Source organism: Zingiber officinale, chromosome 11B (genome assembly GCF_018446385.1).
Source record: "Zingiber officinale cultivar Zhangliang chromosome 11B, Zo_v1.1, whole genome shotgun sequence".
Lineage (NCBI taxonomy): Eukaryota > Viridiplantae > Streptophyta > Magnoliopsida > Zingiberales > Zingiberaceae > Zingiber > Zingiber officinale.
The window spans coordinates 18,150,485-18,163,304 of NC_056007.1; positions in this window are offsets into that span (position 1 = coordinate 18,150,485).

Consider the following 12,820-nt stretch of genomic DNA (forward strand, 5'->3'; position numbering starts at 1 on the left):
GATAGCAGAGATCACCCTTGCGAGCTGATCCGGAGGAGAAGATCCGGACCGAGGCGGGACTGAACCAGAGAAGAGGTCCCGGATGAAAAAGTCAACATCTGTTGACTTTGGGCTCTGGGGCGCCCGGAGCAGCCCGGGGCGCCCGGAATGGCTCCGGGTTCCCGGACCAGGATAATTGACCAGATCGCGTAAAGCGTGATCTGAGCGTTGGGAATAAAGTTTTATCCCCCTAGGCGCCCGGAACCCCTTCGAGGCGCCCCAACCAAGACTATAAATATAGCCTTGATCCAGAAGTTTTTCAACGAACTCTTGTAATTCATTTCCAATGCTTGTGCGTTTTAGTTTAAAGTTAAGCTTTTGTTTTCTGTGCTTAATTGTTGTACGAGGCTTCTCCGCCTGAAGGAGATTGATAGTGGGCTTTATCTTCCTTGGATTAATAACCACATTGGTTGTAACCAAGTAAATACTGGTGCCTCGTTCTTTATGCCTTTTATTTATCTGCTTTGTTTATTTTACAAGTGTTAGCTTAAAGAGTTCGAGAAGGGTTGTTTGTTTTATTTTTTTACAGGATATCCAACAACCCCCCTTTCCCACCGGCCCAACGGTCCTACAGTACCTACCTTTATATGTCGATCGTGCTAAACAATCTTATGTCAAGACGCTTATCTTGAATCAAAGTTCTATATCAATATATTTTATTTAGTTAATTTTATCTAAATTAAATAGCTAAATAAAATTCCCAAACTAATTAGGGTAAATATAATCGAACATGATCTTTGATTAATCCCCAATTAATGTTTAGGTCTTACTAATACAATTCACCACTTAAACTAGAGTTAAGCTAATTTAACCCTAATTAATGCATCATCTTTATTTGATTAGGTTTAATCCTTCAATAACCCTTACCATTCCAAACCTAATTATATTAGATTTAAACATGAATTCATCTCTAAAACTCATCCAAATCTGATCAAGACATGAACTAACAATCCAACAAATCTAATTAATAATGGATTATTCATATATTCATTGAATCCATTCATTAATCAATCTAATACAAATTAATCAACTTCTATAATCAATTAACCCACCATTCAATCAATTGTATCAACTACTAACCATGATAGATAAATAAATGAACCAATCTTAGACTTAATGTTTACATATGTTTCCAATTCAATGAAACCTACTCATCCCCTCTCATCGATTTGTATGTAACCAAGAACTAATCCAACATAGGAATGAAATCAATTCTCTATAAATATGACACTGAGCACATCTTACCAAAACTAGATCTATAGTAGCTCGGTGAAGGGATAAAATGTAGTTGCGATGAAAATGAAACTCTCCACTTAGATCTGTGGCTGCTCAATGAAGACATTAGATGCAGTTGTGAGGAGTTAGAGCTCTCCTCTTTGAATCCAAAAAGGAGATGGTGTTTCTGATGGTTTGCTCATCTCTGAATCTGGACAAAGCACAGACCTCCAACTAGTCGAGTGGCACAAACACGATTGAGTGGCGGCATCAAGTAGTGGCCAAGGTGATGGTTGTGGGCTAGACGCGTCTATCCATGGCAGTCACGATGGCTGAACAAGGGGGAAGGCGGCTACCGAGAAGGGGACAGTCAAAGGGAGGTGGATTCTCGGCGTCGACTGGCTAACCTCATCGACGAGAGCGATGCAGCAAAGAGGGAGATGGGAGAGATGGGCAGCACGATGGGAGGGCTGGCACCGTCAACCCCTCGCGACGACGATGACTGTGACTTCGCCGGTTGGGTGGTGTTGGCATTTAGGCGGTGACGGTGACAACAATGGAGCAAGGAGAAGAAGCAGTGGTGGAAATCGGGGGAATAGGGAACGGAAGAGATAAGGGATGCGGAAAATGGAAACAAGGTATTTATATATATACTTATGTTAATTAATCATAACCATAGCTTAATTAAATCAATCAACTCCCGGCTTAATTGATATTCTAAACATGTTTTCTCTAAGCTTAATAGGTTTATTCCCTTAAACATATCATACAAACTCCGTTTAAATCCAAAAAAAATATTTCTAAAAATTTCTAAAAAATTCTATAAGCTTATTTCTCCAATAATATGATTATTTAATTGTCGTATCTTACATTCTCTTAGACTAATAAAAATGTTATCCCTAAATGTACTACTCAAACTAAGGAATCCTCATCTAAGGGTTACAACTAAACATCATCCTCATATACTAGTCCATCCTAGTATCATAAACAAATCCCTAACACAAGATAACCCACTTCCAAATAGATAATGATGACTCTATAGGTTATGAGTTCACCTTACTTCAATTACTCCCACATTACTGCCTAGCCAACTATTGGTAAATCAACCACCTCCAAAATCCATAACATACACTATCAGTAGATCTTCTAATGTCTGAATACTGCGCTTTGACTATCCATCTGTCTGAGGGTGGGAAGTTGTACTAACACAGAGCTCTATACTCATGGCCTGCTATAAACTCTACTCGAACTGTGATGTGAATTACGGATCTCTATTTGATTTAATACTCAGAGGTAAACTATGAGGTATGATAACCTCTCTATGGTATAACTCTGCTACACGATCTAAAGGGTTCGTTCTATGGATCGATAGAAAGTGAATAGATTTGGTTAACCGATCAACGATTACCCAAATCTCATTATGTCCACTCCGTGTCTTGGGCAGCCTCACAATAAAGTTTATTGTGACATGCTCTCATTTCCATTCCGGTATATGTATATACTAAAACAATCCTGTTGATCTCTGATATTCAACCTCTGCTTGCTGACATACTAGACATCAAGTTACAAAATCCGCAATGTCTATCTTCATGTCATTCCACCAATAGGAATACTTCAAGTCTCTATACATCGGGTACCGCCTGGATGTATTGCACAAATCTAAATCGATGTGCTTCCTGGAGTAAATCCTCCTGGACAGGATATGTCCCAGGAACACACATCTCCCATAGTAATCTAGAAGATCAATTAGAAACTTGATATCTCCATTCCTTTTCTCTCAACCATGACTTTCACGATTGTGATTGGGGTTTTCAAAAGTGGAATTAGAAGTAAGATAAGAGAACTTATGTCCTTCAAAATCTAGCTCGCGCTATTTGACACTGAATTAATTTTGTGACTTGTCTCTGTAGATCTTTAAGCCTCTTATCTTGGACGCTACGATCATAGTATGAGACTTCCTCAATTGGAGTCTATCTATTATGACCATGATCACGACCACAATGACCATCCATCAAATCTAATACACTCTAATACTAACTGATGTTGGGCGGAATAATGATTATTTTGGATGCTCATTTTCTCATAGGAATTGCAAAGAAAGATGTAGAGAATTTGATAAACAAAGAGGACCACCTCAGGTTTAAACAAAAGAAGTTTTATTTTCAAAACCAAAAAAGGATATCCAACATCAGCCCAAACAAGTATTTAAATAGTTTTAAAACCCTAAGAATGCAAAGAAAACAAAACTAACCCTCAAAACAAAAATAGGTCGTTTGGTGACTTGGTTTGTTGGACCATTAGCAGCATCACACAGTCGTGTCACTTGACAAGACCTAGTCGTGCTCAGAAGAACGACAATGCCAAGAAACATGGGATGGTCGTGTTTCATGTTGGAAACTCCCTTGTCAAGGCGTCGAATGGAATACGACCATGTCAAGGTGTTGGCCCAAGGTAGGCTAGAGAGAGGGGAGGTGAACTGGTTGTTAAGAAAAATTTTCCTTGACTTTTAACTCAAATTAAAAGAAACAAAATAAATGAACAACAAAAAAAATGAAACGAGGCCAAAAGAATTACTTGGTTACAACCGGGAAGGTTGTTAATCCAAGGCAACTAAACGCACTAAAGATCTCCTTTTTTGAAGGCGGAGAAGCCTCTTATACTCTTTGGAAGCTCAGAAAGTAGCTAGAAAATAAATACAGCAGTTGTTACCTATTTCCTAAGTCCAAGGGTCATTTTATAGTCTGTGGAAAATCTTATCCGTGGCTGGAAGGCGCCTTCCATAGAGTTGGAAGGCACCTCCAGCGAGGCGCAGTAGATAAAAGTTTATCCACTGCCAACGGTAAAATTTGTCTGGTTAAAGGTGCCTTCCATGGCTGGTTGAAGGTGCCTTCAGCGCAGCTGAAGGTGCTTTCTGCCTGAAGGTCACGGAGGTGCCTTCAACTCCTGTTGGAGGCGCCTCCAGCAGCTCCATAGCTCCATTTTAGCTCTTCCGCTGCTCCGATCTCCTAGGTGATTTCGGCCAACCGAAATAGGGCTCACTCGAACCTAATTTTTGACCTTCTCCTCGAGCAGGCTTCCACTCTGGTTTCTCATCCCTCGGACCACCGCGCATGTCCTTCTCATCGTTCGGTGTATTCTTCCATAGCACCTCGTCCCTAAGACGCACCAAACCCGTCGGCTCTCTTCCATGTCGTCCTTCTCGCTAGCCGCGTCTTCCGCTTGAATTCCTGTGCTTCTAAACTCCTACACACTTAGACACAGGGTTAAACACCAACAGGACCTAACCTGATTTGGTTGATCATATCAAAACTACCACGGGTACCAACACAAGGGACATGGGATAGCCGTGTTTCGTGTTGGAAGTCTCAGTAGTAATGACAATAATGGAAAATAATCTCGAATTGATTTCAATCAATTGAGATTTATTATATTTAGTATCACAATTAAAATCAATATGAATCAAATAGAAAAAATAATATTTCTAAATCTATTATATTCATTGCTATGCTTATAATTATATATCATATTTAATTTTTCATTATTGTTTGGATAACTTGTATAAATGAATCTATTGATTTTAGTAATAATATCTTAAAAAGAATTATTCTCTATTCTATTTTTTATCTATCTATTAGTTTTCACAAGCAGTTCCTTGGCACGACATAGAATGGAACACGATCATGCCAAGTAACACGGTTTGGTCGTGTTCTCGGATCCCTCCTGCATCACTTTTGTCCTCTCTTTTTAGGTTAATGTTTCCATGCTCTATTACATCCACTATGCTCGTCTCTTCCTCTCCATTCTGATGGATATCATCTCACTTCCCTACGGTGCTTCCCTCCTCTTTTCCTCTGTCACGTTGTCATCAGTTTCTATTCGGTTCTATAGCTCCTATGATCATCAGCTATGATTTATTTGTGATAAATTTTCTTTTAGAAAATTTTGCAATTTATTTGTTTTGGAATACATGGTTTAAGAATAAATTTGTTGTTTAGTTTTTGGTATACATTGCATTAAGAATAAATTTGTATTTATTTTGTGGATACATTGTATGGATTTGTAGTTTATTCGTGTGTTATATATGGTTTGTGTTTACATTTGTTCAAATTTTAATTTGAAGTTATTTATTAGCCTATGATTTACTACTTTGTTATCTATACATTTTACTCCCCGTGATCACAAGTTCACCGTAACAATTTTATTGTTACCCCAAACTCCCCTTCATACATTTCACTCTTGTTTTATCAAAAATTTATAATCTCAATTTAAAAATAATATGAGCACAAGAAAAAATAGTTTAATTTTGTTAGCGATAAGATAGACTTAAGAGTCCAAATCCTCTGATCCGTAATCTAATTTCTTCTTGGTCCTTTTCATAAGTTACACGTCGGATCGCGACAAGAATCCAGCTAAATTAGTTGCGATTTCCCTTGGATTCACTTTCCCACCTAAATTATAGTTTTGGGTCGAGGCAGATGGACAAAGACCGCCGACGATGGACAGACTGTATGGTGCCGAGCGGGAGGCAGCCCGCCCATCACCGGTGGCCTCCGGTCGCTTGTCTCAATTCAAAATTATAACCAAAGTATGTCACATCTTTATCTTATTTTTCTTCTGATTAATCTTAAATTGTTTCTTGACATACGATGATAAATAAAAAAACACATGTAATTAGTAATTAAAATCATACAACTCAAACTAATTAATTTATAATACAGACTTACAACAATAACTTCCAATCTCATTTTGTTAAGTTTGGCACTACCTTTTTCTTGGCCTCTTTTCAGAATTGCCTATAAAAATTGAGATAATATCTCCCTCTTTTTACAAATCATCCATATCAATTTTTCCTTTTCTCCTGTCCACAACAACTTTTGCTTCTTTTATGTTTTTTTTAGATTACTTTCTGATACCTCAACCAATTGTCCTCCTTGTCCTATGATATTCTCGGAAGACTCACATATTTGTGTCTTGCTCCTCTTCCGTTAAGATACCAGCTTAAGCCACATAGGATTATTAATAGAAGTATGCATGTATTCATAACGGGTTTGGTCACTTCCTCTCCTAATCCGGGTTGTAGAAGCAACTAGTTCAAGTTAAGGATCCACTACAGGGTCACTTTATTCAGCCTAGATGTCTTGATTTTATATTATTTCAAATAATTCTTTCACCCTTTCATTACGTTCTCCATTGTTAGCTCATTCATTTGGTTCTGATGAATAATATAGTTAGGGCATTCATTATTATTTGGGTATCTAGCTTCTATTACTTGTAATGGTAATGTCTCTGATGGATATGAAGACTTATCGAGGTAATGGAGGTTCTCAACCAATGTATTTTCAGAAAAGGGTACGGACTAGTTCAATAATAACCTATTAAATTAGAAAAAAATATTTAGAAACTAGAAATGAAACAAAGTTACATGACAATCTTGATATTTACTTCTTTAAGTGAGACTTCGTGTTCATTCACTATTATATAGTCTCCAAAAATCAGATCTGCTTCATAATAGTAAAAAGTATTACATAAATATTAATGCCCATATAAAAAAAAAAAATTAACCATTAAAAAGAAAATTTATAGCCAAAAGACCAAGATCTTTAGGTAAAGAAGTGAGATGATCATTTGATATGTCTTAGTTGATGAAAAAAGCCTCTGATGGTAGATAATTGTGGATCAATAAATTGATGGATGATTTCAATCTAATTGAATTTATCTTAATTGTCAAAATTATCTATAATATTTACAAAACTTATAAGAACCTTATATATATTAGAAGAAAACAATACACAAATATATTCATGATCCCTTTCTAAAGTAAGAGTACAGTTTACAATACTACGTTAGTGATTCAAGATAGGAGAGGAGGGAGAGGACCAGTGTCGAGGACACAGGATGAGAATGCCAAACTAAACCTTAAACTTGAATGTGAGAGGGAAAGTTTATCAGTAGGTGAGTTTTGGTGAAAACCTCAACTCACTTGCCATGAGTTGAGAGGGGAACAAGAAGATCTGTGTGTACCATTTCAATTTCTAAGATTTTCACCAACACTGAGAGAAAGAAGAGATTTGCTAATTCGAAGATTTACTTTCCTCAAGCTGAAAGAGAAGAGATCTTGAGATTACGTGCATCTGAACTAAAGAATTATTTTATTAAATTGAGGCTAAAAGGGAATGAGGCCAATTGTTAGTGGGAGAGATATAATCGGAAAACAATGCACTCTTTGGAATTCTAAAATAATGGTGCACCTTTTGAGAATTATGTAATTTTAAATGTGCTTGTTTACCTAGGGACAAGCCGTGTTTTTTGAACTTTGGCACGGCAAGCAAAGATTTGTAGGCCATGAAGAATTAATTCAGCAGATCTCATGCTTGACTTCTTAAATAAAGCCATGACAAAATGATTAGACATAAAAAAACAAATAAAGGACAAAAAAAAATTTAAAGGACATCCATTCTTAAAAAAAAAAAAAATCATCAAATGAACATTCTATTTTTCAAATAAACTCAAATGGATATCCAATTTAAAGTAAAATATCTGAAATATCCTTATACCAATTTTAAGATTTAGGGTATATTTGCTAGCTGCTAGTTGCTACAATTTGTAGCAGCTGGTTACTAGTTTACACAAGAATATCCTTATTTCATGTTCAATTTACTTATGGTTAAAATAACATCTCAATGATCAAAACGAGTACTTCATAACACCCACTACATTTTCAAATAACATTATCGGATAACAATCAGTTATGTAAAAGTGAGCAAGTAGCTGTTGTAATATATAGCAACTGGTTGTTAGTATACAATAGTATCATCTTATGTTGATTTTACTTATTGGAGAGTAATAACCTGATTAAAATAATATTTCAATAAACAAAACAAGCTAAGAGGATTGTATAACGTCTACTACATTTCAAATGAATATTATCTTATTACGATCGACTGTGTAGAAGTTAATAGGTAGATACTATAACGTGTAACAGCTAATTGCTAGCTTCTATAACAGTATTGCTTTATGTTAATTTTGTTAGAACTTTCAAGCTACAAAAATCGCCTTTTTGCGTTGCGGAAACCTCAAAGCTAGCCACGGATCCGTGCGAAGATAGATAAATAAAATATTCATGTACATGTTTGTCTACACTAATCTACCTTAGATCCACATGAAAAGGAAATATTACCCTTGTCGGGATGCCCTTCTCTTATCCCGCTCGTCCAAATGGTTGCCGGATCTCATAGAGTGTCAAGTGCACACTCCTCTACACATATCCACACGGACAAAAGGTGGAGAGAACTACTTAGAGTGTGCTAGCACTCTTGAGAGGTCTCGGCAATGGAGAGAAGGAGAGAAAAAGAAGAGAGGAAGAAGAGACCTTGAATAAGCACACACTTTCTTATTCTTATGTGGCCGACCACTTATTAGAGCATTTTATACCTCCATGTAATACCAAGAGTCACGGCTCTTAGTCTTCCTCATGAGGTGGCACACAATGATGTAGCCTTGATGATATGGAACATCATCATTGCCCGACTCATGCCAAGTCACAATGAGGTGACATTTAGTCAAGTCAAACTTGACCCTTCATCTTCCCTCTCAAGTCAAGTCAAACTTGACCTCTTATCTCCCATGGTTGATCAAATCTACCCTTTGATTCAAATCAATTTAATTTAATGAATCTCTATTCATTGGTTTAAATTGACTCAATGAATCATAGTCTAAATTAGACTCATCCGACACATGAATCAACTTGAGTCCAACTCAATTAGTCTAATTTGAATTACTCTTAATTCAATTTGGTTCATCACATGAACCTAATCCTCTTTATCTATTATTTGAACCTAATCTCCATCTAACTGCCCTTTGTGTGTAACCCTATAGGTTCTTGTAACGTTGGCAATGCTCCTAAACCCATTTAAAAACATAAGCAATGAGTGGTATCTAGCAACACATCATTACTACCCAAGTTACAAGAATGTTGAGATCCAACATCACCATTGTGACTACTAATTGTGACTCTCACAATATGTGACAATGTCCTTCTATCCTTGACATCTAAATTGATCAATTGAGGCATAGACTGTGTCATCCTCTAATCAATCTATGTCTTGAACTCCAAGTAGACTCACTCTAATCAAATGAGCTCAATATCTCATATTAACTTATTTGGGCATGGCCATGCACTTAGTGGTCTCACTCTATCAAGAATCATGATATCATTCCCGTCATATAGGAGGGATAGATCCCTTCTACATTACTCACATCCCTACACATAATTTGTTACATACCCAGTAGTCGCCTTTATACTCCACCCATTTACGGGTGACGTTTGAGGAAGCCAAAGTATGCAACTTCTTATGTAGGGAACCATGGTGACTTCATGTCCAATGACTGATAGTCATACTAATAGTCACATGAGAAAGTATATGACACTCATATAACGATCCATGATACTTTCTCATGGTGGGTCATTCAGTATATATTCTCCAATGCATACCCATATGTCAACTTGATATCTAATATCCATGACTTGTGAGATCAAGTCATCGAGTTGACCTACATGCTAGTCTCATCGCATTAACATTGTCCCTGAATGTTAATATTTGACTAGGAATAATTAAGAGTAGTGTTCTCTATATCATCTCATTATCAATTCAACCAATCGATTGATATAGATAAGAACCTTCTACTCAAGGACGCTATTATACTCAATTATTTGGCACCAATACAAGTAAGTATAATAACCATAAAGAAATACCTTTATAAATATAGGAATATGATACATCGAGTCCATACAACAATCATCACATGATCGGCTCTAGGGCTCTCACTAACAATCTCCCACTAGCACTAGTGTCAATCAGTGTAGGCTCTAACACCCAATGATCTAGTGTGACCATCATGCTTTCTCTGTGCCAAAGCCTTGGTCAAGGGATCAGCGACGTTAGCATCTGTGGGTACTCTGTAAATTTTCACATCTCCTCTATCGATGATCTCTCGAATGAGATGGAAGCGTCGTAGTATATGTTTGGTCCGCTGGTGTGAGCGAGGTACCTTAGCCTGCGCAATTGCTCCATTATTGTCACAATAGAGCTCTATAGGATCGGCAATACTAGGAACCACCCCAAGCTCAATAATGAACTTGCGGATCCAAACTGCCTCCTTTGCTGCTTGTGATGTAGCAATATACTCGGCCTCTGTTGTAGAATCAGCAACTGTGTCCTACTTCGAACTCTTCTATCTCACAGCACCACCATTCAAGCAAAACATGAACCCAGACTGTGATCTATAATCATCCTGGTCAGTTTGGAAGTTGTATCACTGTAACCTTTTACATCTAGCTCGCCATCGCCTCCAAATATCAAGAAATATTCTTTAGCCCTTCTCAAGTACTTAAGAATATTCTTGGCCGCTATCTAGTGACTCTCACCAGGATCTGACTGGTATCTGTTTGTCATGCTCAAAGCATACGAAACATCAGGACAAGTACACAACATGGCGTACAAGATAGATCATATGGCTGAAGCATAAGGGATCTTATCCATGCGATCTCTCTCCTCTCTAGAAGAGGGACTTTGAGTTTTCGAAAGACTCACACCATGTGACATCGACAGAAATCCTTTCTTGGAACACTACATGGCAAACCGTAGTAATACTGTGTCAATATATATACTTTGACTTAGGCCAAGCAATCTCTTAGATCTATCTCTATAGATCTTTATGCCTAGAATACAAGCTACTTCACCTAAGTCCTTCATTGAGAAATAATTTCCCAATCAAGTCTTTACAGACTACAGCAAAGGGATGTCATTTCCAATGATTAGTATGTCATCCACATACAATACAAGGAAGATAACTGTGTTCCCAACAACCTTCTTGTAGACACAGGGTTCATCTTCATTCTTGATGAAATGAAACTATTTGATCGCATCATCGAATCGAAGATTCCAGCTCCGAGAAGCTTGCTTTAGTCCATAAATGGACTTATGTAGCTTGCATACTCTGCCAGTATATAGTGGATCTACAAAACCCTCGGGTTGTGTCATGTACACATCCTCGAGCAAGTTTCCATTCAGAAACGTGATTTTGACATCCATCTACCAGATCTCATAATCGTGGTATGCTGCAATAGCAAGCATGATCCGAATGGACTTAAACATTGCTACTGGAGAAAAAGTTTCATTATAGTCAATACCATGAATTTTCTTGAAACCTTTAGCTACCAAACGACCCTTATAGGTATGCATAAGTCCATCCATGTCAGTCTTTCTCTTAAAGACCCACTTACACCCAATAGGTTTGACGCCTTCAGGTGGATCAACCAAAGTCCATACTTGGTTGGTGTACATGGATTCCATCTCGGATTTCATAGCCTCTAGCCATTTCTCAGAATCTGGTCTCATCACAGCTTCCTGATAGGTGGTAGACTCATTCTCAACGAGCATAACGTTGTCATGGTCAGACAAGAGAAATGAGTATCTCTTAGGTTGACGACGTACCCTGTCAGACCTGCGAAGAGGTAGGTCTACTTGAACTGGTTGTTGTCCCCACTACAAGAAAAACGTCATTCAACAACACCCAAACGACAACGGTTTTATACCAAACCGTTGTCTTTTTGCCTTTTAACAACGGTTTTAATAAAAACTGTTGTCTTTTAGTAATTTTTTTGGCCTATGACAACGGTTTTTAAAAACCGTTGTCTATTTATGTTTTTTTGGGGATACAACAACGATTTTTAAAGGGTACGACAACAGTTTTTTAAAACTGTTGTCTAAGTACGCTTTTTTGGGATTACGACAACAGTTTTTAAAAACCGTTGTCTATTAAGTGTTGTTAAATGCAATTGTTTTTTCTTTCGCCACTTTTTCTCCTTCGTCATTTGTCTGTTTTACGCCTTGTTTTTTTTTCTGTCTCTTTCCCAAAACCCTACTCTTCGCCGACTCCTCCTCACCGCCCTCTTCGTCGCCTCCCTCCTCACCACCCTCTTCATCGCCTTCTTCACCGCCTCCCTCCTCACCATAGCGCCATCACTGCCTCCGACCTCCATCTGCTCCCAGTCTTCACGCTCGACGATTGCATGGACTTCATACCCGAGGCTGACCTCCTGCCGCCCTCACAATTGTCTCCCATCAGCGCCAGGAGCTGGGGCCAGAAGGGATCACTCTCCCCTTCTCCTTCCTATTCATCCTCTTCATGCTTCCTCCCGACCCGAGCGACGGAGATGAATGGTGCTGGTCCTTTCGACCGGTGTGGGAAGAACCCCGAAGGCTTGAGTTGGATGATTTCGCCTACCGACAAGAGTGGGGAATAAGATGCGGACCATGGCTCGCTTGTAGATGGGGTGGTTGAGCCGGGAGCATTGATTATGCTTCTGTCACCACCGCCTAGGGATTTTCTGGGTCTGAGATGCAAGGACCTACGGTGCTAAATGGTAGCCTGGAGGTGGACACATGGGTTACTATTTTTGGATATGAAATCAATTTCTCTCTTTGCTAGCTCTGGATTTTACTTCTATTGAGTTTATTTTCCTTGCTATTTCATCATATGGCTAATTATGTCTTGTGCTCTACTT